Raw genomic sequence first — 22346 nt, 5'->3', positions numbered from 1 at the left:
AATTGATAATGCAAAATGCAAGCTAGAGGTTAGCTGTTTTCTTCTGTTAAACAAAGTCACCCTATTGTATTGATGGTAAGATTTTAAAAACCATTTCTCAGAGGTAAATGAATCCAATACTACATGGATAATCAATAAAAACATATAATGTTTAAAATAAATATGTATATAACTCTAGAAGGTATTTATAATATTTGTTGATTCCTAGACATTTATTTTTATTAAGTATTTGATAAGTGGCTACTTATAAACTGAGATAATAAGTTTACCTTTGTAGACAAACAGATAAGAGGAAGATAAATGTTTGTTACACAAATAAACTCTACTTCCTTTAAATGGGGAAAAAAAAAAAAAAACCTAGGACATGGGAACAAAAAAATGTATGCGTTTCTCAAGTCGCTCTTCTGTCGCTAGCTGCTATATAGAGCCTCAGGAAACCAAGCAGAAGAAAGGCGTGCTGATTCAGTTCATTTTCGGAGCTTATCTGTTTATTTTCCTGAAACTGTTTGATCACTCTGGCTTTTCATTTTCCTTATCTTTGTGACTGTATGGATTATTTCTGAAGATTGACTTGATATATCAGAATGCCATCTCTCCTGCCTTGTTAAATTTCCTCTAGAAAAACACAGGGGTTCTTAAATAACCATCTCCTTTCCTTCTTTATTGAAGCTTCTCCAATGAACTGAGCTCTCTAGGAACTTTCAAATAATGAGGATGACTAATGTTTATGCAGTTTCACAGGCCTGTTTGTATTCGGAGTATCCAAGATTAGAATCTGTTGAAGTGGGTAAGTAATAATATAGGAATGTATCTGCTATGCTTTGCTTAAGAATGTTGTTGCACAGGATGAAGCTTTCATGCAGCATCGGATTCAGGGTGATCATAAAGGAAAAGTATTACAGGATGAATTTTAAGTCTCTGTATTGGGTTTGCATAGTTGTGAGTATATTCGCGTATGTATGCGTGTGTTAGGATCTAATACAAAAGTTTTCTAATTAAGTGCTTTCTCTTCTATGACAAAGGATTTGTTGTAGACAAATTCCTTGATAATCAAATTTCTTCACATTCCCATTGAAATTCATTTAGTTCAGTGCCATCCAATAGACCTTTATGCAATTATAGAAATATTCTATATCTGTGCTGCCAACACAGTACCACTAGCTACATATGGCTTTTGCATACTTGAAATGTGGCTAGTATGACTGAGGATCTGAATTTTAAAATTTTATTTAATTTTAATTAAGTTAAATTTAAATAGCCGCTTCTAACTGGTGGCTACTGTTTTGGACAACACAGATTTAGTTGATATATGAATTCAGCTTGACATCATTAAAATCATTATTTTTTTGAGTGTATACAAGTAGCCAAGAATCTTCAGAGACCCAGAGCTAAAAGAGGATATAATTCTTTCTCTAGAATCACTTCATGTACACATTATACATCAATAGAATGAAACCAGTTATATTAATTAAGGGAACATGTAGGAGGCCATACTGCGTAGTAGTTCAGAGTATAGGCTATGGAATATGAGAGACTTGAGTTCAAATTCTGTCTTTGACCTGCATTTGCCATGTTACCTTAGAGAAAATATTTAAATTTCTTTGAGTCTCCATTTTCTAAGTTGTAATTGGGGAAAAAATAATGAAATCCTGTCTACAACAGGCTTATCACTCGACACAGAGAAGTAACAATGGTGATGATCCTGTGTGATGGTATTATCTTCATACGTTCAGACTCATTTCATCCTCATATCACTCCTATTAAAAATACTATCTGTATTTCCCAGATGGGAAAACTGAAGCTGAAAGTTATTATTTTCAAGGTCACATAACTAATCCAAAATTTGAATTATAAGTCTAATTCTAAAGACCCATTCTTTTGATCCTGCCGCATTACCTCTTTTGGCAGTAACCAATTAGAACTCCAGTTAAAAGTCAAAACTATTCATTCTCAACTACAGGTATGTCACCCTGAAGATGACATTTAAGTCACATTTAAGCATGAGAATACTAAGCAGGATCCTAACCTGGACCTTTAAAATAAGGGAAGAAAAAAAGCAAGGAAGGAAGGAAGAAAGAAAACAATAAAGTAAGAAAGAAGGGGAGTAACTCTCCCTGAATCTATATCTGAGGAATATACATTTGCTCATTTCTGAGATAAAGAAAGCGGAGTGGGTGGCAGAGAGAACATGAATCACATGAATATGAATGACTCATCCCAAGCAGTCAAGCCCGGCCTCGCTCTGCTTACCTCTTTCAAGCAGGAAATGCAAGAAAAAGTTTGCAGAATATGGGTTCCCACCTTTCAACCAACATAACTCTGCCCACATCTATTCATTGCCATCCTTGCATCAGGCCTAGGCTAATCAAATTAGCAACTCCTTCCTCCTTGGAGTCGGGTGGGGAAACAAAGAAAAGCCTGGCCACAAGAGGGACCAAGTTCCTCCTCCTACATTTGGCAATGCCAGAAAGACCTTGGAAATATATCTTCAAAATTATTCCCCTACCTAAGTGGTAAACCCTTTGACAGGTGCTCTCTTGAATGAGAGTGATCTATGTTTTAACTCAATGGCAGGAAATAAAGTTACTTTCAAACTCAAAAAAGCAGAGATGGAATTGACATTTTTCTTGGTAAATCTATGTAATCTAAGTCATGATTCCTTACTGATAAGTAATTGACCCCTGATGGGCTATAGTAATTAACTGCAAGAGCTCGAGTAATCTATAATTTGTGTAGTCCATGATTGGTAGGCTGAATAAATAAATATTATGGATCCTATGAATATTTGTGGCAATTTTTAAAAAGCTTATGGATGTGGTTTAAGAAGGTAGAGATTCATTTAAAACAGAGAATTCAGAGTGCTTCTGAAATTATGCATTTTCTCAATCATCTTATGAGAAATACAAGCAACAGCTTCATGGAGGAATCCTTATCATTCAGAGTTTGGTGTGAATAGTATAGACTTCTAGGCTGGAACTCAGTTCTTGGCTCCATTATGGCCTTCCTGATAGGCTTGCAGGAGATGATGCTTCTTTCTTGATTATGTGATGTTTACACTTACATTTGAACTTGCTGTCTAACTGAATGGGAGTTTCATGAAGAAATTAATTTAAAAAACATAGTATTTCTCCAAATACCACAAAATATACACAGAAATAATCAGTATCCAGAACATAGATGTGAGGGGCCAGCCTCGTGGTGCAGTGGTTAATTTTGCACGTTCTGCTTCTCGGTGGCCTGGGGTTCACTGGTTCGGATCCTGGGTGTGGACATGGCATGGCTTGGCGCGCCATGCTGTGGTAGGCGTCCCACATATAAAAAGTAGAGGAAGATGGGCACGGATGTTAGCTCAGGGCCAGGCTTCCTCATCAAAAAGAGGAAGACTGGCAGTAGTTAGCTCAGGGCTAATCTTCTCAAAAAAAAAAAAAAAAAAGACAGAACAGATGTGAGTACAACATTCATAGAACTTGACCAATTTTATACCTGGTGATTTTCTTTTCTACACAAATTTTACATAGATGTGGAAGCTTGTAACTCAGTCCCTATTAAGCATACACATGCAGTTCTTTCACTTAAAATAATATGTTTTTTAGAAGAGTTACAGAACTTGCTATTAATTATAATATCACAAAAATATCATTTACTGTCATCTCTCCCCCAACTCATTAGCTCATCTGAATAGTGTCTATTATAAAGAAAATCATTTTTTTTTTAATTCTTAAAGCTAAAGTTTTCATGTGCTAACATTATCCCATTAAACTGATAGAGTTTAAGGATAGGAAATAATACAATTCCCAATTAGTGGATTAGGTTCTGCTTTACAAATCTGTGGTCCAGGGACTACTAAAGTATGGGGAAATTGTTCAGATTTTTGCCTTGAGCTTTATTTATTTATTTAAAATCCTCTGATTCAATGCGTTAAGTAGTTGAGAAATATGGCTAGAGCTGTAGCCAACGTGAAGAACCCAAGTCTATTAGAAATTGGGAAATATTGAGGTAGCTGGGTCTTAAGTTTGGTACAACCAGGTCAATGCGATTTACTCATGGCATAAAGAACATGGACTGTTTCTGTCTTTATAGGGTGAAGGAAATTCATTCAGGATTTCTTTTTCTTTGCATTAAAATGGCTTTAGAGTAAGTGAACTGGAAGTCTTTTGAATTACGTATGCTTATAGCCCTAAAGCTAAGAAGATAAGTTGATGGAATTTTTTATTTTTGTGTGAGTAGTTTCACAGCTTGTCTTCCCATGATGATAAGCCTGGGAGGGTGAATCTATTTTCTTCTCTGTTGAAGTAAAATATAAAATACACTGAGAAAGTTGTTCATTTACTGAAATATTTCCAGTAACTGGTTAACCACGCCATATGATTACCTCATTCCACCACACTCCTGAGATCTTCTAGAACTGTTCAGATTTATTGTAAATGTACTCTTTCCAAATGGAAAATTTATTAACTATATACTTAACTTTAAGTTCGTCCAAGACAGAGATATCTTTATCTTTTCATCCTAGCTTAATGTTGACCAGGAATTCAAAATGATTTTATTAAACTGGACCATTACTAAAGGTGAATTGATTTTTATATTTTCATTAAAATAAATCCAGAAGTCAGGAACCAAAAATTCTTTTTAAGACCATTAGGCAATAGATCCTGATTTTTATTTCAGAAAATATGGCCACTATCACCAGAAAGTACCAACTGCAGTATGAACAGCAATTCCCAGAAGAAACTAAAGCTAGGAGCTATTGGAAAGAGTTCTTAAGATTTATGTGCTCAGGACAGATGAATCCAACTGGCAGAGTGAGACAGAAAGAATGATATGTACAATCAATCTAACAGAATTATTTCAAACACCGAACCCAGGTATCACATATAGCAGGTGTTCAAAATATGTTTGATGTGTGAAAATCTCTAATGTATTAAAACTAAAGCCAATATAATCATAAATCATTTAGAAGGTGGATAAATAAGATCCATGAAAGGATGCTTAAAAAAAAATCAGGATAGAGCATGGAGTTGGCAGCCCAATTCCATAACTGCTTTCAAGATTACATAAGCTTATTACAGAGATTTTTGTGCTGTGACTAGGAAGAAATATGGCATATGGAACACATGTGTTTATCTCTACTCCTTCTTGAAACTTCATTAATTTGACCATACAGGAACAAACCTAGAAAGAACAAAGAGAAGGAAAGAAGAGATGACAGCAGAGAAGGGAGATCAATAAAATGATGGGAAATGAAAAGTAGATGGCCAATTGCTAAGGACTCAGCAGAGCAGAGGAATAGGAAGCCGAATGCCCTCAGAGGGTGAAGCAAGTGTGAAGTGAGTTGTTAAAGCTATAGACTACTCAAATGCTCAAATTTATAGACATCCTCTGTGCCTATGAAGACATGGGTGAATGATGAGACTGAAAACTGGAGTATCGTTTGAAAGTCTGTAGAAAACACAGTTAGAAGCCCAGATCTCTTCACGCAACCAAAAATAGAGGTGCTTTAGCGTCTAAAGAAATTAAATTAGGAAGGTTCTCCAAAAAAACAGATACAATAAAGGGAAGGGTAGGGACTATCTTGAACACAAGGAATGAGAATTAACTGTGAATCTCTCCCAACCCCAACTCAATTCTTTTTCTCTAGTCAGCCCCCACCAGAAATTTGCAATAAGGCTTATAATTCCAATCTCCTCTTACCTCCTGCTTTCTCTGGAGAAATGGGCACAATGAACAGAGAAGATCCACCACAAGATGTATCATCATAAAATACTTTAAACAGATTTAACAAAGTGTTATTTGTATTAACATAGTAAGAGTTGCACATGATCCCCCCTGGGGAGCAGCTGGAGTAGAGGACTATTATTTTTGGCCTTAAGCCTTGTGGTAATTTTTAAGGTCAAACTAAAAATTCTAAATGTAAAAGCCTCTTTTAATTGCATTTGGAATATAAATTGGCAATTGTATACTTATAAATTCTAAATGTTCTTAAGAATGACTATAAGCATTCTTACATTAGTTTTAACAGAAGGTAAACTAGACAGGAAGTAATGGACACTGTTCTAATACTGGTGTAGCAGGAGCTACATTCTGAGATGGGCTTGGAAACCAGGTGCAATTGGTAACATTTCCTTATGCCAAAAAGCAGACCTCAAATTTCCAAGCTACTTATCCATACATGCATGGAAATATTACCTGGACCCCATGAGGACATAAGGAACAGCCAAGTTTCATTGAAAAAAGAAAAAACCCTCAAGTTTCTCCTTCAGTTCTTAAAATATTGGCAGACACTAAAAGTCTATTTTTGGAATTAAACATAGCTAATTATTTTTAGGCATGGCACCAAAAGCTTTTGTCTTCAGATTCAGCAGTTTCCAAAATTGGTTTCTGTACTTTTCTCCTGGGCCCCTATAGTTCATACTCCGGCACTGAGCTACATACATAAACTTCAAATATGGGAATCTCTTTTAGCTTTAATGAATCAGGATGGGGATTGAGAAAGAGAAAGACGGGTTAGAACGGAGGAAGCCTTTTTTGTTGTTAGATACTAGAAGTGAGAGAAAAGAGTTTTTTTCTCCTAATGAGGAATTTACTGGTCAGTTGTATATTTTATTTTCATGGCAAATGCCTCCTCAACATAAAAAATAAAGAAGGTCCTTAAGAAAGGGATAAAATTTGAGAAAAGATTTTTAAAGGCATTAATTAGCTTGTCTGAAATCCCGATAAATCCTTTATAATTTATATAAAGTAACTAAAAATTATGAAATTGGTATTTTAAGAATCCTAAATGATATTAAATAGTCTTAATCTTCTTAACAGGCTGTGATTACTCCAACTGACTATGTTTACAGTGGGAAATTGGAAAATGTATTGCATTTGACATGAATTTCTGTGCTAACCTGAAAGTACCTTTCTTTGAATAGCATTTGGTTGCAGGCGATCATATTAAAAAGAGCTGTATTTAGATAGACTGAAAAATTATCGTAGAAGTGTCATCAATAATGGCAAATACATAATGCATGGGACTTAAATCAGACTGTGATTAAACATCTAATTTTCTACGGTGTAACTTTTAAGATTTTCCTATCTTTATCAGTGAAAATTAGAGAAGTTGGAGAAGTATTGTTTATCTGCACCCCAAAAGGTGCACATAATGTGTCTGAAGTTGATTACCTATGGTCTAAAATGGAATTGCATAGTCTAAATCACATTTGTTTAAACTAGTAAGATAGTAAATAGAAGATTGCTTACAAGAAAGCTTTGGAACACATTGCATTACATCCTAGTTCCTGAGTGCTCATAACTTTTGATGTCCAAGGTAGACGAAGCTGCCATCTTCAAATAGTTAACATACTAGTTAATCACAGAAAACCAAAGAGCTAATAGGCTAAATAGGTTACTATTAGGTGGTGATGAGTGTCATGAAGGAATAAATATGAGGGTGATGATATGACCAAGAGTAACGAGTTGGGATAGACCAGGTAAGGTGTCTCTGTAGATGTGAAATTTGAGTTAAGATCTGAAGACAAGAGGATCCAGATGTGAACAAGTGTGGAAAGGAATCCAGGCAAAAGAATCAGCAAAACACAGGTGCATGTCAGAAAAGGAAACACCCAGGTGAAAAGTGCTCATTCCTGACTCTCCAAATGTAATCATCAACTTAGGTCAACATGCTGTTGGAATAGAAATGTTTCTGAATGCCTATTAGTGAGTGAAATTGTCTAAATGTGGTGTAAACCCCAGAAGACAGAGTCTTAGCCATTTCTGTATCCCCCAGTACCTAGAATAGAGTCTGGTGTAGATTTGGGATTTGGAGCTCAACACATGCTGTTTGACGGGAACAGTCACATATCAAGACTGTTCTTTGTAATTCAGCAGCAATATCCTTTCACAAAGTTGTGCAGAAGACCAGTCTAATGGGCCCATTTCATGTGTGGCTGGTACCTGGTTTTGACACTGACATAAGCACTCAAAACTCAGATGAAAAAGAATTCCCTTTATTAAAATGAGCCCCATTCAATCAGATAACTAATGGGAGGATTCTGTTCATGGAAGCTAGACCCACCGCTCCCCTGAAGCAGTTCTTAAAAATTTCTAAAGACTCACCTTTTGCCAGTTCCAATGGTCTCTTCTCTGTTTTCAGGTGAAACAGGCAGGTCCATGGCATAATTTACAGTGGTGCCTGTCAAGACCATGTATAAAAAAAAGAGTTAACATTAAATACACAAATTCTCCTGGCAAGAGTCCCATTTTAAGTAAGCATCTAATCTAAATAATACTTTGATGAAGAAAACCTCAATCCAGGACCTGGAACTGAGGGCTGGTCATTCAGTGTTACTCCACATACCAGCCACATGCAGTGAGTGCCTCGGAGGCTGCTTTGGCACGTGACTGTCTAAGGAGGCATGTAGCTAAGAATTAACTGAGAGCATGACCAGAATAAATCACCATGGAACTATAGTGGAAAAGATGATACACAAACAAGGAAAAGTGCACCAATACAGTTAGAGAAAGAGCATCACTGTTTCACAGTTTCTCTGGGTTGGTCCTTTTGTCACAGCACAAATGTAAAAGTGATAAGCATTATCTTTAGATAGATAATAACTAATCCTTTCCACAAAGAATTCTACAAAAGATTAAAGATGACAGGGAATACATATAATAAAATAAGATGGTGTGTGTGTGATTGATATATATATATATATAATCTGTGATATATATCTATATATCATATATAGAGATGGCTATAAAGATACAGACATTAAATATAGATATATAGATATGAATGAGGTCTAGGAAAAATACAACTAAGTGAAAAATAGTTGCTACAGTGACATTGTAACCTGGCTTTGAAAATTCTGGAAGCCAACATCGAAGGGTGTTCTATCGAACACTAGCCCCTCACGACATTCAGTGAATAAAAGTGTTTGATGTGAAACAAGTTTTGAAAAGGCTGTATATACTCTGTGAGCCTTTTTGGAGATTCAGAGTGCACACCAGAATAGTAAAGGCTCTGATGAACCACAGGAAAAAAATGTGTATTTTTTTTCAGCCCATTGTTTCCCAAACATTTGACCACATAATCCGTTTTTACTTGTTTGCTTCTTTTTACATCCACTATATCTGCATGAAATAGTGTTCCACTGAACACCCTGGCATCTAGAAGCTTAGTGCTGTTAGGTTTCAGGGAGTTCACAACAAGTGTTGTGTTCCAATTAGAACATTTTGTGATGCAGATATATCTATTTTATTTATTCCATCTGTGCTAATACTTTGTATAATATGGCATTTTTCTTATTCTATTTATTGATCATTTTATTATTGACTTATTTTATAGTATATATTCCCTATAAGTCCATTCACATGCTTCATGGAAACCTTTGATGAGGTATTAACTAATAAAGCCAGGTTTATCACAATTCAGCCATGACTCTTTGGTTTTCAATCCTTCTACATATCATTATGGGCTCCTCACTCTTCATCTCCCGCACCACCTGCCTCTCCTGTTTCCTCTCCTCAGATCCTAAGCCAAAAGGGATACCCTCTTTGTAACAGTTTGTAGGAGGAGGCACTGCTGTTACTGTCATACTTCAGTGGTTGGAGTCCATCCTCCTGCTGCCCAAGCCAAATAGGGGCTTCCTCCCTTGACTCAGCAAATTCTCTCCAGAGAGTTTATCACAGGGAAATGGTACTTACCAACAATGTCAAAGCATGGCTCAGAAGAGTGAACGTTAGAAATAAAATAAAGTCCCCCCAAAATGTTTAAATGAATTATGGTACCTGAACACATTGAAATACTATGTTGTCATTTAAAATCATCTTTTTTTATAAGAATACTCAGTGTTGCATCATTTTTTTCACTGCATATTTATCGTGTCAAATATAGCCTCAATCATTACATGTAGAAGATTACATGTTTTGTTGTGTAATTTGAAGGATGGAATTATTTCCTGCTTTTTGTTTTTCTAATTATCTGTAACTTTACTTAATGTTCCATTATTTATTGAGCGCCTGCTAGGTTGAATACCGCAAATGTGTGCTAAGGTTATAGCAGAGAACGAAGCAAAGCCGCTGCCTCACAGAGTTTACATTCTAGTACACAATACACCTGCACCGTTTTGTGCAATAAAAAATAACTAAGGATTATTTTTAATGAGTTTTCCCACCCCCTGTTTGTGTACTGGATGTTTAGATAGAGAATATTTGCCTGAGGAGTGTCTATTACTATAGACATTCCAAGAATATTATTTTGTGCCGTGACCCAAGCTTAGAACAGAGTGATAGCTAGCATTTATCGAGCATTTACTTTGACCCAGGCACTTTCTCTATTTTTCTCCCAACTTGGATGATCTCTGTTTACATCTCTGAAAATAGGGGCTCACAAAATTCAGGTTACTTGTCCAAGATTACACAATAATGAAGAGTGAAGTCGCAGGAACAGGGTCTTATGCATTGAAAATCCCTCTTTTGTTTTGTTTTTTTCTAAACAATGTATATATATATATATATATATATATATATATATATATGACTGTAAAGGAAAGGATAGTGTAAAAAGCCAGAAGCATTGCAACCACTTCCAGGAGAGCATCACCACTCTAAAAATTAGTGAATGAGCTTTCGCTTCCTAGTCTTTTCAGTGGTTTTCAGAGTGGATAGCTGATAACGTCTTGGATCAAAATTCCAAATATATTTGTTAAAATCACTGTCTGCTGGTTGCCATCTCAGTCAAACTTTCAGAAGGGTATTATGGATTCAGTTGTGTCCTCCCCAAAATTCATGTTGAAGTTCTAGCCCCCAGTACTTCGGAATGTGATCTGACTTAGAAATAGGGTCATTGCAGATGTAATTGGTCAAGCTAAAGATGAAGTTATACTGGAATAGGATGGGCCTCTGATACAATATCAGTGGTGTCCTTAAAAAAAGGGAAATTTGGACACAGACACACACGGGAAGAATCCCATGTGAAAATCGAGGCAGATATCTACAAGCCAAAGAACTCCAGAGATTGCCAGCAAAGCAGCAGAAGCTAGGAGGGAGGCATGGAACAGATTCTCTCTCACAGCGCCCGGAAGGAACCAAGCCTGCCAACACCTTGATTTCCAACTTCTAGCCTCTCAAATTGTAAGACAATACATTTCTGTGTTTTAAGCCATTTACTTCATGGTACTTTGTTACAGCAGCCCTAGCAAACTGATATGTAGGGGAACATGCATTTTTTAAAGCAAGCATCCCAGATAAGTCTCATGAACACTGAAGTCTGAGAACCGATGACCTAGAATCAACTCGTGAGACAGCGAGGAGGCCAGCAGGTGTAGCGCTAACTGCCACAGCAGTGGGCACATTTATTTTAAGACCTTCTGTTAAGATAATAGGGGGATTTTAAAAGGAGGAGGAAGAGGAACAGGAGGAGAAGAGGGGAGAGGGAGGAGGAAAGGGGCTGTAGGGGGAGGAGGAGCGTCAAAGGGCAACTGAGCTCAAGCAGCACCATTTCCTCCTTAGGAAGGGAAAAGGACAACAAAGACATCAGAATCACAAAGACTGCAGTAAGATTTTGAATTAAGGAGGCAATAGGAAAAAAAGACCAAACTGAATCTTTCAGCCCCATAGTTAAAGCTGATAACCAGGGCAGTGTTCTTGCACAGTGATTTATCTACTTAATTAAAAGAAAATCATTTATCTGTAGAATCACCTTAGTTTTAAATACATGGAAATTGATCCATTGTTTTTAACCAAAGTCACTTTGAATAACTTTCATTTTCTTTTCTAACATTTTATCATGGGAATTTTAAAATGCTGTTATTATTCTGCATGTCGAAATTTGTAGTAAAAAATAGATGCTTGGAGGGTACTTATTTACTTATGTATCACTTCTGTTCTTTCTATATTAAATAGACCTATTGCAATGAAAATATTCAACTTCACAGAACTAAACTTACATGCATATTTCTATAAGGAACATCTTGCACGATATGAGTCATATCTCTGCAGAAAGTATATTCTGAGTAAATACTGAATTTTTAAAAATTAATTGTTTTTGAAGCCATATGTAAAGTTTGATTTTTCCTTAAGTAAACTATCTCTGCTTTGAGAAAATCATTGCTCCAACCTCCATGACCTGGTTCTTTTTTATACCATGAGGATGCTACCCCAGAGAAAGCCTGTGTGATTCGTCTTAGAAACTGAAGTCTTATTTCTTCTCCCAAATTTGGAGGCCTTTTTCTTTTCTTTCTGGAAGGAATAAAATGATAAAACTGGAAGGAAGTTTGAGAAGTCATGAAGTCCAGCTCAAACCTAGACACCAACCCTATCTTTTGCTTAAATAACTCTAGAGGGAAAGTTACCTATCTTAGTTTCTATTTTGTAGTTCAAAACCCTTATTGGCAGGAATTACATTGGCTTATATATTTATTGCATCATATATCCCTTAAGAGCTCTGTTACTTGTGCGTGTAGAACTCCCTTTTTCTTTTAAACATTCCCTGTTGAGAGAGCATTTTGTTGCCATTTTTGTTTTTTTGTTTTCTAATTAGATTTCATTTTACACAGGAAGTCTCTTTTTTTCCCTAAATTAAGTTTAACTGACATTTAAATTGGATTTCAGCTCATACAAACTAACTGTATGGTCTTTATTTGGTTCTCTTTAAGATCTGTAGTTTTGGAGGTCATAACTATGTTATTATTATCGTCATCATCATCATCGGTAACCATTTTGAGGAACTGATATTTTCATGTATTGTTCTAGTATTGTATTCACTAGGAAGATATCCATCTTTTTATTATTGATAGAATGTCAGTTTGAGAATAGGAAATTTATTAGGCATTTGTTAATTCAGATTAGCAGAAATAGATATTGACTGGGAGAGGGACATTTATTTGAATTGTGAGAATCAAGCTGAGTTACTTCAAAATGAAGAAAGTAGCCCATAATCTTCCAAACTACTGAGCATATTGGAAAGAATAACCCTCAAATTTAATGAAATGTATGCCTTCATCACAAAGCATTTATTAATTACCTCTTACGTGCCAGGCAGTGTGTAAAAGTAGGCAGTGGAAATAAAGATAAGTAACAATCTAGAGGGAAATCAGGGTCCAGCCCCAGTAGCTTAGGGGTTAAGTTTGGTGTGCTCTGCTTCAGCAGCCTGGGTTCAGTTCCTTGGGTGCAGATCTACACCACTTGTCTGTCAGTGGCCATGCTGTGGTGGCGGCTCACATACAAAAAGAGGACTATTGGCAGCAGATGTTAGGGCAAATCTTCCTCAGCAAAAGAAAAAACAATAAAGAGAAGCCGTATAAATAAGTGGAAGGTTGCAATGCTTGTCATAAGAACTATGATATGTGTACATACAGGGGTAGTGTTCTAACAAAACTGGGCTTCACAGAGAAACAGGATTATAGATGGTGACTTTTTTCAAACCATACATGGGAAAGAAATTATCTAAGAAGTCTTCATAATATTCTCAGCAAATCTTTCCATAAAGTCTTTAATTACGGTGAAGAGAATTGCCAAACTTTCACATTTTGACAGAAGCTGAGCCAGGAGCATGTCAGGAAATCATTAAAGAGCCAGCAACGGATGAAACACTGAAGGTCCGTTTTGACTCTGCGATCCTATGACTCCGTGAGATTGTATATGGACATGATGACAACCTTGTCCTAAACTTTACTGAGCTGGACATTGGAAATGCACCAAATGATAGGGTCATCATTTTTCTTAGCTACTGTCTTCCAAAAGTATAAATTATCTCCTTGACAGCTTTCCTCAAAAAAAAAAAAAATGTATGAAACTAAAGAGTATAATGGAAAAAAATAATGATTCTTTTCAGTGGTGGTTGAGACCTCTTAGCAGCTGGAAGTTCCGCAAGACATTTCCATTTTAAAAATGCAGTTGGCATATTAAAAAAGGAAACAAAGAAATGGCAAAAGGAGTTGAAAAGTGGAAATATTTTCTCTGTTTTTGCGTAGGTATTCATGTACCTAGTAAAAAGTTTGAAAAGCAAAAATGTATGGTTAGTGAAAAGTAAATTCACTTCTATCTCCATTACCACTCTTCACTAGAACCAGCCTCTGTTACCAGTTTCTTGTACATCTATCCAAAGATAACTTACGCATGTCCAAGCATGTGGTGTAAGTAGACACATGCACATTTACACATAATACAAATGATAAAATACTGTAAACACCCGTTCTGTAACATACTTTCAGAGATCTTTTCATATTTTTACATATAGAGCTCACACATTATTTATTTTTTTATTAAGATTATGATAGTTTACAACCTTGTGAATTTCAGTTGTACATTATTGCTAGTCATGTTGTGGGTATACCACTTCACCCTTTGTGCCTTCCCCCGACCCGCCTTTCCCCTGGTAACCACCAATCAGTTCTCCTTGTCTGTATGTTAACTTCCACCTGTGAGTGGAGTCATACAGAGTTCGTCTTTCTCTGTCTGGCTTATTTCACTTAACATAATACCCTCAAGGTCCATCCATGTTGTTGCAAATGGGACGATTTTGTCCTTTTTATGGCTGAGTAGTATTCCATTGTGTATATATCCCATATCTTCTTTATCCAATCATCAGTTGCTGGGCACTTAGGTTGGTTCCATGTCTTGGCTATTGTAAATAATGCTGTGATGAACATAGGGGTGCATGGGACTCTTGGAATTGCCGATTTCAGGTTTTTAGGATAGATACCCAGTAGTGGGATGGCTGGGTCATAAGGTATTTCTATTTTTAACTTTTTGAGAAATCTCCATACTGTTTTCCATAGTGGCTGCACCAGTTTGCATTCCCACCAACAGTGTATGAGGGTTTCTTTTTCACCACAACCTCTCCAACATTTGTCACTCTTGGTTTTGGATATTTTTGCCAGTCTAACAGGTATAAGGTGATATCTTAGTGTTGTTTTGATTTGCATTTCCCTGATGATTAGTGATGATGAGCATCTTTTCACGTGTCTGTTGGCCATCCTTATATCTTCTTTGGAGAAATGTCTGTTCATGTCCCCTGCCCATTTTTTGATTGGGTTGTTTGATTTTTTTGTTGTTGTCACACATTATTTTTAATAAAACATTCTAGTTTACTATGAGAAATCCCTATTGATGGACATTTAGATTTTTTCCCATATTTCTCTATGTTGTTCCTCAAATATATATCTGTGGAATAAACTCCTTAGAAGTAAAACGCTTGAATCAGAGGATATGTGCGAGTAATTTTGATAGCTGTGCCAAATTACCATCCCAAAGTTTTAACCAAATTTCCCTCACATTTACACAATATGTCTACCAACACTTTTATCAGCATGGTGTATTATTAAACTTTTCCTGTTTTCCCCAATATTTTAGGCAAAAAATGGTATCTCACTGTAATTTTTCTTTGTATTTCTCTTATAATGAATGAAGATGATCAGTGGCCTTTTGTGTTTTCTTTTATGTAAATTGTCTATTTCTTGTTGATTTGGCATAGCTCTTGAAGGTAACGAGTGCTTTGTGGTCTGAATTCCAATATTGTTTTTGTGGTTTGCCATTTATCTTTAGGCTTGATCTTTTTTATGTCATGCAAATTCTCCTGAATATTTATACATTGAATTTATACATTGTTTCCTTTTAATAGTTTCAAAATGTTGTATAATACTTTGAAACACCTTCTCAACTCTGAAATTCTTGAAGAATTCACCCAGGTTTCCTTCCAGTTTTTATTCTTGTTAAAACTTTCGATCCATCTGGAATTTATATTGATAAAAATTATGAGATAGAAATCCAACCTTGTTATTTTTCCAGATTACTATAGACTAATAGCATTTTATTGAACAATCCATGCTGTTCCTAATGATTTGAACTGTCATCTTTATTTTATGTACTTTATTATATACTAAATTTCATTTTTGGTCTTTTTAGTCTATTCTAATAATATGTACCACACTGTTTTAGTTATTTTAGCTTGATAATATGTTTTAATATTATGTAGACTAGCTTGCCTTAGTTATTCTGTTGTTTTTCCTCAGAATTTTCCCAGAAATATTTGCTTATATTTTTCCATATAAATATTACATTTAACCTATCTAGTGTTTTCTTTTTTAAAGGAAACTATGGGTATTTTTATTAAGATTCTATCAGTTTTTTTAGATTTAGGAGAATTGATATCTTTGTAATGTTGAATTTTCCTATCTAAGAAAATGGCACAATTTTGTATTTGTTTAGTCCTTTTTGTTTCTTAGTCAATATTAAGAATTTAATCCATTTAAATTCTTCATATTTTTTGTCAAACTTTTTCTTAGATATTATATGTTTTTGTTTTCATTGTAAATGGAGTCTTTTCCCCTTATTTTCTTTGTAAATGACTATTGTTTGTATGCATAAAGTCAATATATTCTAGCATGCTAATTTTTAGCAACTATCTTACACAATTCTCTTCTCTCTTTTTATAGTTTTAATTGGTTTTCTGGGCTCTTCCAGGTATACAAATATAGTTCTAGAAATCCTGATAATTATACCATTTGTTTTCAAATTTCTATAACTCTTAATTTTTTTCTCTTGTCTAATTGCTTAGGCTAATAGCATTGGAGCAATATTAAATATTTGTGATGATTAAAAAAAATCCTTGCCTTAGTCTTCAATTTAATGTAAATGTCTCATTTTTAAGTATAATGATATAAGTATATGTTTGTGTACATTTTATTATCTTGAGGAAGCATCCATATATTTCCATTTTATCAAGAGATTTTGTTAAAAAGAATAGTATTTATATATTTATCACATACCTATCTATAACAATGGAAAAATAAAATGATTTTTATGTTGATCTATTAATATGATCAATTGTATAAATATATTTATGTTGAAGTATTCTTGTATTCCTGGAATAAGCCACAGTTTTCCATGGATTATTATTACTTTATTATGCTGTTGGATTTGGTTTGCTGATAATTTATTTAGGAGCTTAGAGTTGATACATATAAGTGAGTATGATGCGTAGTTTTGTCTTTGTGCACATTTTTACCATAAAATTATCCTCCCCCCACCAAAAAAAAGACAGATGTGAAATCTTTCTTTCTGTGCAGCAATTTAAATAGAACTGGATCTTTCTGTCCCTGAAAATGGTAGAATTCCTCCTATAAAATCATCTTTGCTATAAAGCATTTATTTATTTGTAAATAAATAATTTATTCATTTGTTTTTTGGAGAGGGGAGATGTTGGTAGAAGTTTTTTTGAGATCCTTTCTATCTACAATAATTTATATGTTCCGGTAACATTATTTGCTTAGAAAATAATCTGTTTTATCCAAGCTCTCAAATTTATGCATATAGAGTTGAGAAAATCAATCTTTCCAGTGTCTTTCAATATACTTTTTCTATTGTCATTTTTCCATTATCATTTCTTATCTTTCATATAATTATACTTTCAAAAATTTTTCTACACTAGATTAGTTAATGGTTTACCAATTTTGTTGCTGACAATATTATTACCCAAAGGCCTATTTCTTGAATTTGTTTACCAGTTCCATAGTATATTGAGATGGAGAAAAATACACAAGGATCGAGAAGACACAATAAACATTATTATTTAAGGTAGGTCTAGTTGATAGCTTATCAGGTTTCATGTATTTTTCTGTCAACTCTATTTTAGCTGGTTCCCATACATTTGATATGTAGTGTTTTCACTATTGTTTTCTAAATGTTCAGTCATTCTGACTTTGATTTATATTTTTACCAAAGTTATTTAAGAGAATATTTTCTCCCCTTATTTTCTGAAAGTAAATATTTGTGTTATTTTGTTTACTTCTCTCTGGTCTTATTAATCCTTATTAATCATTATTAATCCTATTTATCCTACTTTGTTTTGATCCACTTGTTCTGTTAAGGATAGAAAGAGGTGAATTAAATATTCTACTATTAATGGGTTTCAGTTAATTACTCCATATATTTTCTGTAGTTTTGCTTTATGAACATTAATACTATATTATTTGGTGCATAGATAGGAGTAATCGTTAGATCTCTGTGGATTGTATCTTCATCGTGATAAGGTCTTTTTCTTGTCTGACCCTTTTTGCTTTGAATTAAACCTTCTTTAAAAATGCTTTATAGTTGTTTACATTGGCAGGTATGTTTTACTTCTTCTCGTTCCATAATTTCTGTATCACTTTGTTTTACATACATTTCTCAGATGGCATTTAGTTGCAATTTTCTTTTTTATTGAATCTGAGAGCTTTCCTTCTAATTAGTGAAATTAGCAACTTTTTATTGGGATAGATAGGCTAGGTGTTTATTCTGTTCTTATGAGAGAAATATGTGAAGGGATTGAGAGAATGTACTCTGGAATCAGATTCCAGTCTTCAAATCCCAGCTCAACATTCAGTTAGCTGTAGAGACTTTGGCATTTTACCTTCATCTCAATTTCCTCTTCTATAGCATGGGGTACTACTGGTATCTTTCTTAAAATTATTATGAGGATTCATTAGGTTAATATCTGTAAAGGATTTAGAAAAGTGCTTGGCACATATTGTTTGCTATATTATTATATTTTAGGATATAATTCATAGTCTATAATCAGTTTCTTCTGTTATCTATTTCTTCTGATAATACAGAAAGTTTGGCAGATTGTATTTTCCAAGGAGGGCCACAACAATATCTCCCATTCCATATGTTACTTTTTGCAATTTGACTTTGACAATCCTTTTTGGAAAGATGGGGTCTATGTCTCCTTCCTTTGAAACTGGATTGGGCTTCATCTGCCTTGACCAATAAATTAAGGTAGAAGAGAAGATATGTGATTTCCAAAGCAAAGTCATAAAAATTCCATGCACTTCCATTTTACTACTTGAGCTGTTCACTCTGCAAAAAGGCAGCTGACATATAATCAGTCTGATTGCACAGAGACTACCATGCTGTAATGAAGCCGAAACTAGCTAATAGAGACCACATAGACAGAGTGAGATGCCTGGACAGCTCCTAGTTGCTCCAGCCCTTGGTTGTTCCACCTCCAGCCGCCACATGACTGGAATAACATAAGGGATCCTGAATCAGAACTCCTGAAAGTCTTCTCCAAATACCTCACCCACATAACATATGAGGGAGAATAAAATGATTGTTGCTGTTGTAAGCCAATGAGTTTCGAGATGATTTGTTATACAACAATAGCTAACCAGAACATACAGTTTCTATTTTGGTTCTAGTGATTACATTTATATCAATAACTTTACATGATACTTTTAATTTTCTCTTTCCTAAGAAAGTATCTATTGGCTTCCTTATGAGTTGACGGAATTAATACATTTCCACTTTCTCCCATACTTCACTGTCCAATTATAGTAAATAGATATTTTTACTTAGTGCTTATTTTTACACCTTTCAAACTCCTCAAATTTTTCTTATTTGATATTTCCTTAAATATTTCTTAACCCTAATTATACCACTTAAAAGGAATCAAATTACAATTTATTTTTTCTTGCTAAATCATGGTTCTTTAGCCTACTGACTATGGATGTGTTTTATTAAGACACTACCTCACTGTTGAAAACAGTTGAAAAGTAGAGATCTTAAGTAAAGTGGTTTTTAACATTAATGACATAGCAGTGTCTGATTAAAATGCATCTTGAGTATCTATCACTCAAGTTATCTTTTATCTCCATATATATTTTTTAGTATTTAAGAAATCATAGGAGACATTAATTTCACTTTCGTACATTTCAAATAAGTTAGTTAAGAAAATTGTGAGAAACATGAGTAAGTTTGAACCAGAAATTTCTAATTAATCATATTGTACATTAAAATAACATGGCAAATGAAAGCCAGCCTTGGTAAATGTGAATCTAGCTGCTATATCTAAAAATGAATAGGACTACTCTGAGGAAAAGCATTGGGGTTGAAACTATATTTATAATAATATCATTAGTCGTAGCATGAAAAAAAATTTCACAAGCCATTTGAACTCAGCGTAAATTTTTGAGAGCATCAGGGTAATCTATCTTTGCATCTTGATTCTTCTAGGAATAAATTAAATTTGTACTATGTCAGTAACCATCAAATGCGCACCATGCAGCAGTATATATTATGACATACTAGTTAGATTCTTTTATGTCTCCCCAATTATCTCTTGCCCTTAATGTTTTTAATACCCTTAACGGGTACTGTTGGAATTGTTTTTTCTTGTGTCCTCTGGGAAGGAAGCAGCAGCTTCAAAGACAAAATTTTGACACAGAAAAATGTATTTTCAAGAATATTCAGCCTAAAGCATATATCAAATACTGTGTATTTGTGTAAACACTGTGTCAAAAGAGAACCCAGGTTGGCCACTCGGATAAACTGTTTAATCAGAAATAAAACCAGTAGTGCACATGAACATTTAGAACTTTAAAATTTATGACCCATAGACTCATGCAATGATGACATTTAAAACTACATAGAAACATGCTGGCTTTCGGTTAAGTCATCTGCACTAAGCAGAGACATGTCATTACCAGAGCCAGGCCAGAGGATTATGGCAAACCATAATCAGAGACCAAAAAAAAAAAAAAAGGGGAGAGCCAGGAGGCCACAACTAAACAGGCAGGAATTATGGAATTATGATCACTGATCAGCCAGGGGTCCCATGTAGTCAAATATCTACTATTAATATCTAGGGAGACAGGGCACCAATGATTTGGAATTTATTCTGGGGAAGGTTGCTCATGCTAAAAACTTATTTATTAATTAAGTAATTATTTCAATGTACATTTTCTGTGTTCCTATTTTATGCACTTGAGAAATATGAAAAACCACTAAAATACCAGCTCTATTCATATATATATATACAGTCATTCACTTCATAACCACCTTCCGGTCAAGGGACTGCATATACAATGGTGGTCCCATAGGTTGGTACCATATAGTCTAGGTGTGTAGAAGGCTATACCATCTAGGTTTGTGTAAGCACACCCTATGATGTTTGCACAATGATGAAATCACCTAATGACACATTTCTCAAAACATACCCCTATCGTTAAGCAACACGTGTGATATACATACACACATATCTATGTGAGTATACATGTACATGAGTGTGCATATACATATGTGTATACAAAAAATACATGCACACACATACATTTGAGAGATGACTTTAGACTTGATCGATGGGAAAATGATGTTGCTATTTATTATAATGGGGAAGAATGAGGAAGAGGCAGTAAGAATTCAGATTTCGTCGTGTTAAATCTGAGATTCCTTTTAGATATACTTATTTAGATATAAAGCAGACAGTCAGATCTACAAATCTAGTGCTCAGTAGAGAGGCCAAGGATGGATATGAACATTTGGGAGTCATCAGCATATAGATGGTATCTAAAGGCCAAGAACTAGAGGAGATAATTAGATAGAAAAGAGAAGGTGCCCTAGGAGATGCACTTTGGCAAACTTTAGTGGTCAAGTAGGGCATGAAGACCCAGGAAAACAGATTGAAAAGTAGCCAGTGAGTCAGAGGAAAATCAGATCGTTGTAATTTTATGAATCAGGAGAAGATGTTTCAAGAAAGTGGTTAAATCTTTAGATGCTGCTGAGAGGTCAAGGAAGATGATGATAGAGATGTTACCATTGGATCTATCATTGAGGTTACTGGTGACATATATTCATCTCACATCATTTTCCTGATCATTGGGCATGTATGTAATAGATGCTCATTAAATATTCATGGAGAGGAAGGAAAAGAAGGAGGGAGGCAGGGAAGGAAGAAGAGAAGGAAGGAGGAAGGAGAAAGAGAAGGAAGGGATAGCTGGATAAATAATGTGATCAGCTGATAATGATTAACTGTATTTCTGACTAGACAAAAACTAATATTTGGTTTTGTGCGATGTTGGTTAGGGAGCAAAATCACAGGCAGCTGGCATAGGATTGGGCCTCTTTGCAACAGATTTAAGAGGCCTAAGTTTACGTGAAGATCAATACTTTACCTTTATGAACTATATATAATGGTATAGTTTTATGCAGATCTCCTATAAATAGTCAAACATTCAGGAAAAAGTAGAATTCTGCAAACTCGATTGTAGAATACCTCCTTCCTTCATCACTATAACCAGGAGTTATTTCATTCATTTATCTATTTTTACACAGAGATGTCTCCTTGGAAGTAAGCCCAGCCTTGCGTGCCTGGAGCAAGTTTAGCTGTGGACCTTTCTCATGCTTTCTCTTAGACTCTGTTCAGGGGGCTCGGACTTGGGACTGGCTATTTATTTTAAAGAAATTAAGAAACAAACAAAAGCTGAGCAGCTGCTTTGATGCTCAAGACAGGCTGCCTTCAAAATGCTAATTGGCGCCTGCCTGGCAGACAGCAAGAGAATTCAGTTTCTCCATTATGCAGATCATTTGGTCGTCATAGTGCAAAA

At 34.9% G+C, this 22346-nt stretch overlaps 1 protein-coding gene across 8 annotated transcripts in view; it reads left to right on the top strand.

The window, feature by feature from the left end:
- Positions 1–22346, top strand: part of LINGO2 (leucine rich repeat and Ig domain containing 2) — a 1108249-nt gene that overhangs the window by 869890 nt on the left and 216013 nt on the right. The window contains exon 1 of one of the 8 annotated variants that reach the window (XM_070248733.1): positions 367–787. The exons of the other annotated variants lie outside the window; for them this stretch is intronic. The gene's annotated coding sequence lies outside the window, so the exon portion shown is untranslated. Of the gene's footprint in view, positions 1–366; positions 788–22346 lie in introns of those variants that run through there. 8 annotated transcript variants of the gene reach the window in all.

This window comes from Equus caballus, chromosome 23, assembly GCF_041296265.1.
Source record: "Equus caballus isolate H_3958 breed thoroughbred chromosome 23, TB-T2T, whole genome shotgun sequence".
Classification (NCBI taxonomy): Eukaryota; Metazoa; Chordata; class Mammalia; order Perissodactyla; family Equidae; genus Equus; species Equus caballus.
This window is presented reverse-complemented; position numbering and strand designations above follow the sequence as displayed.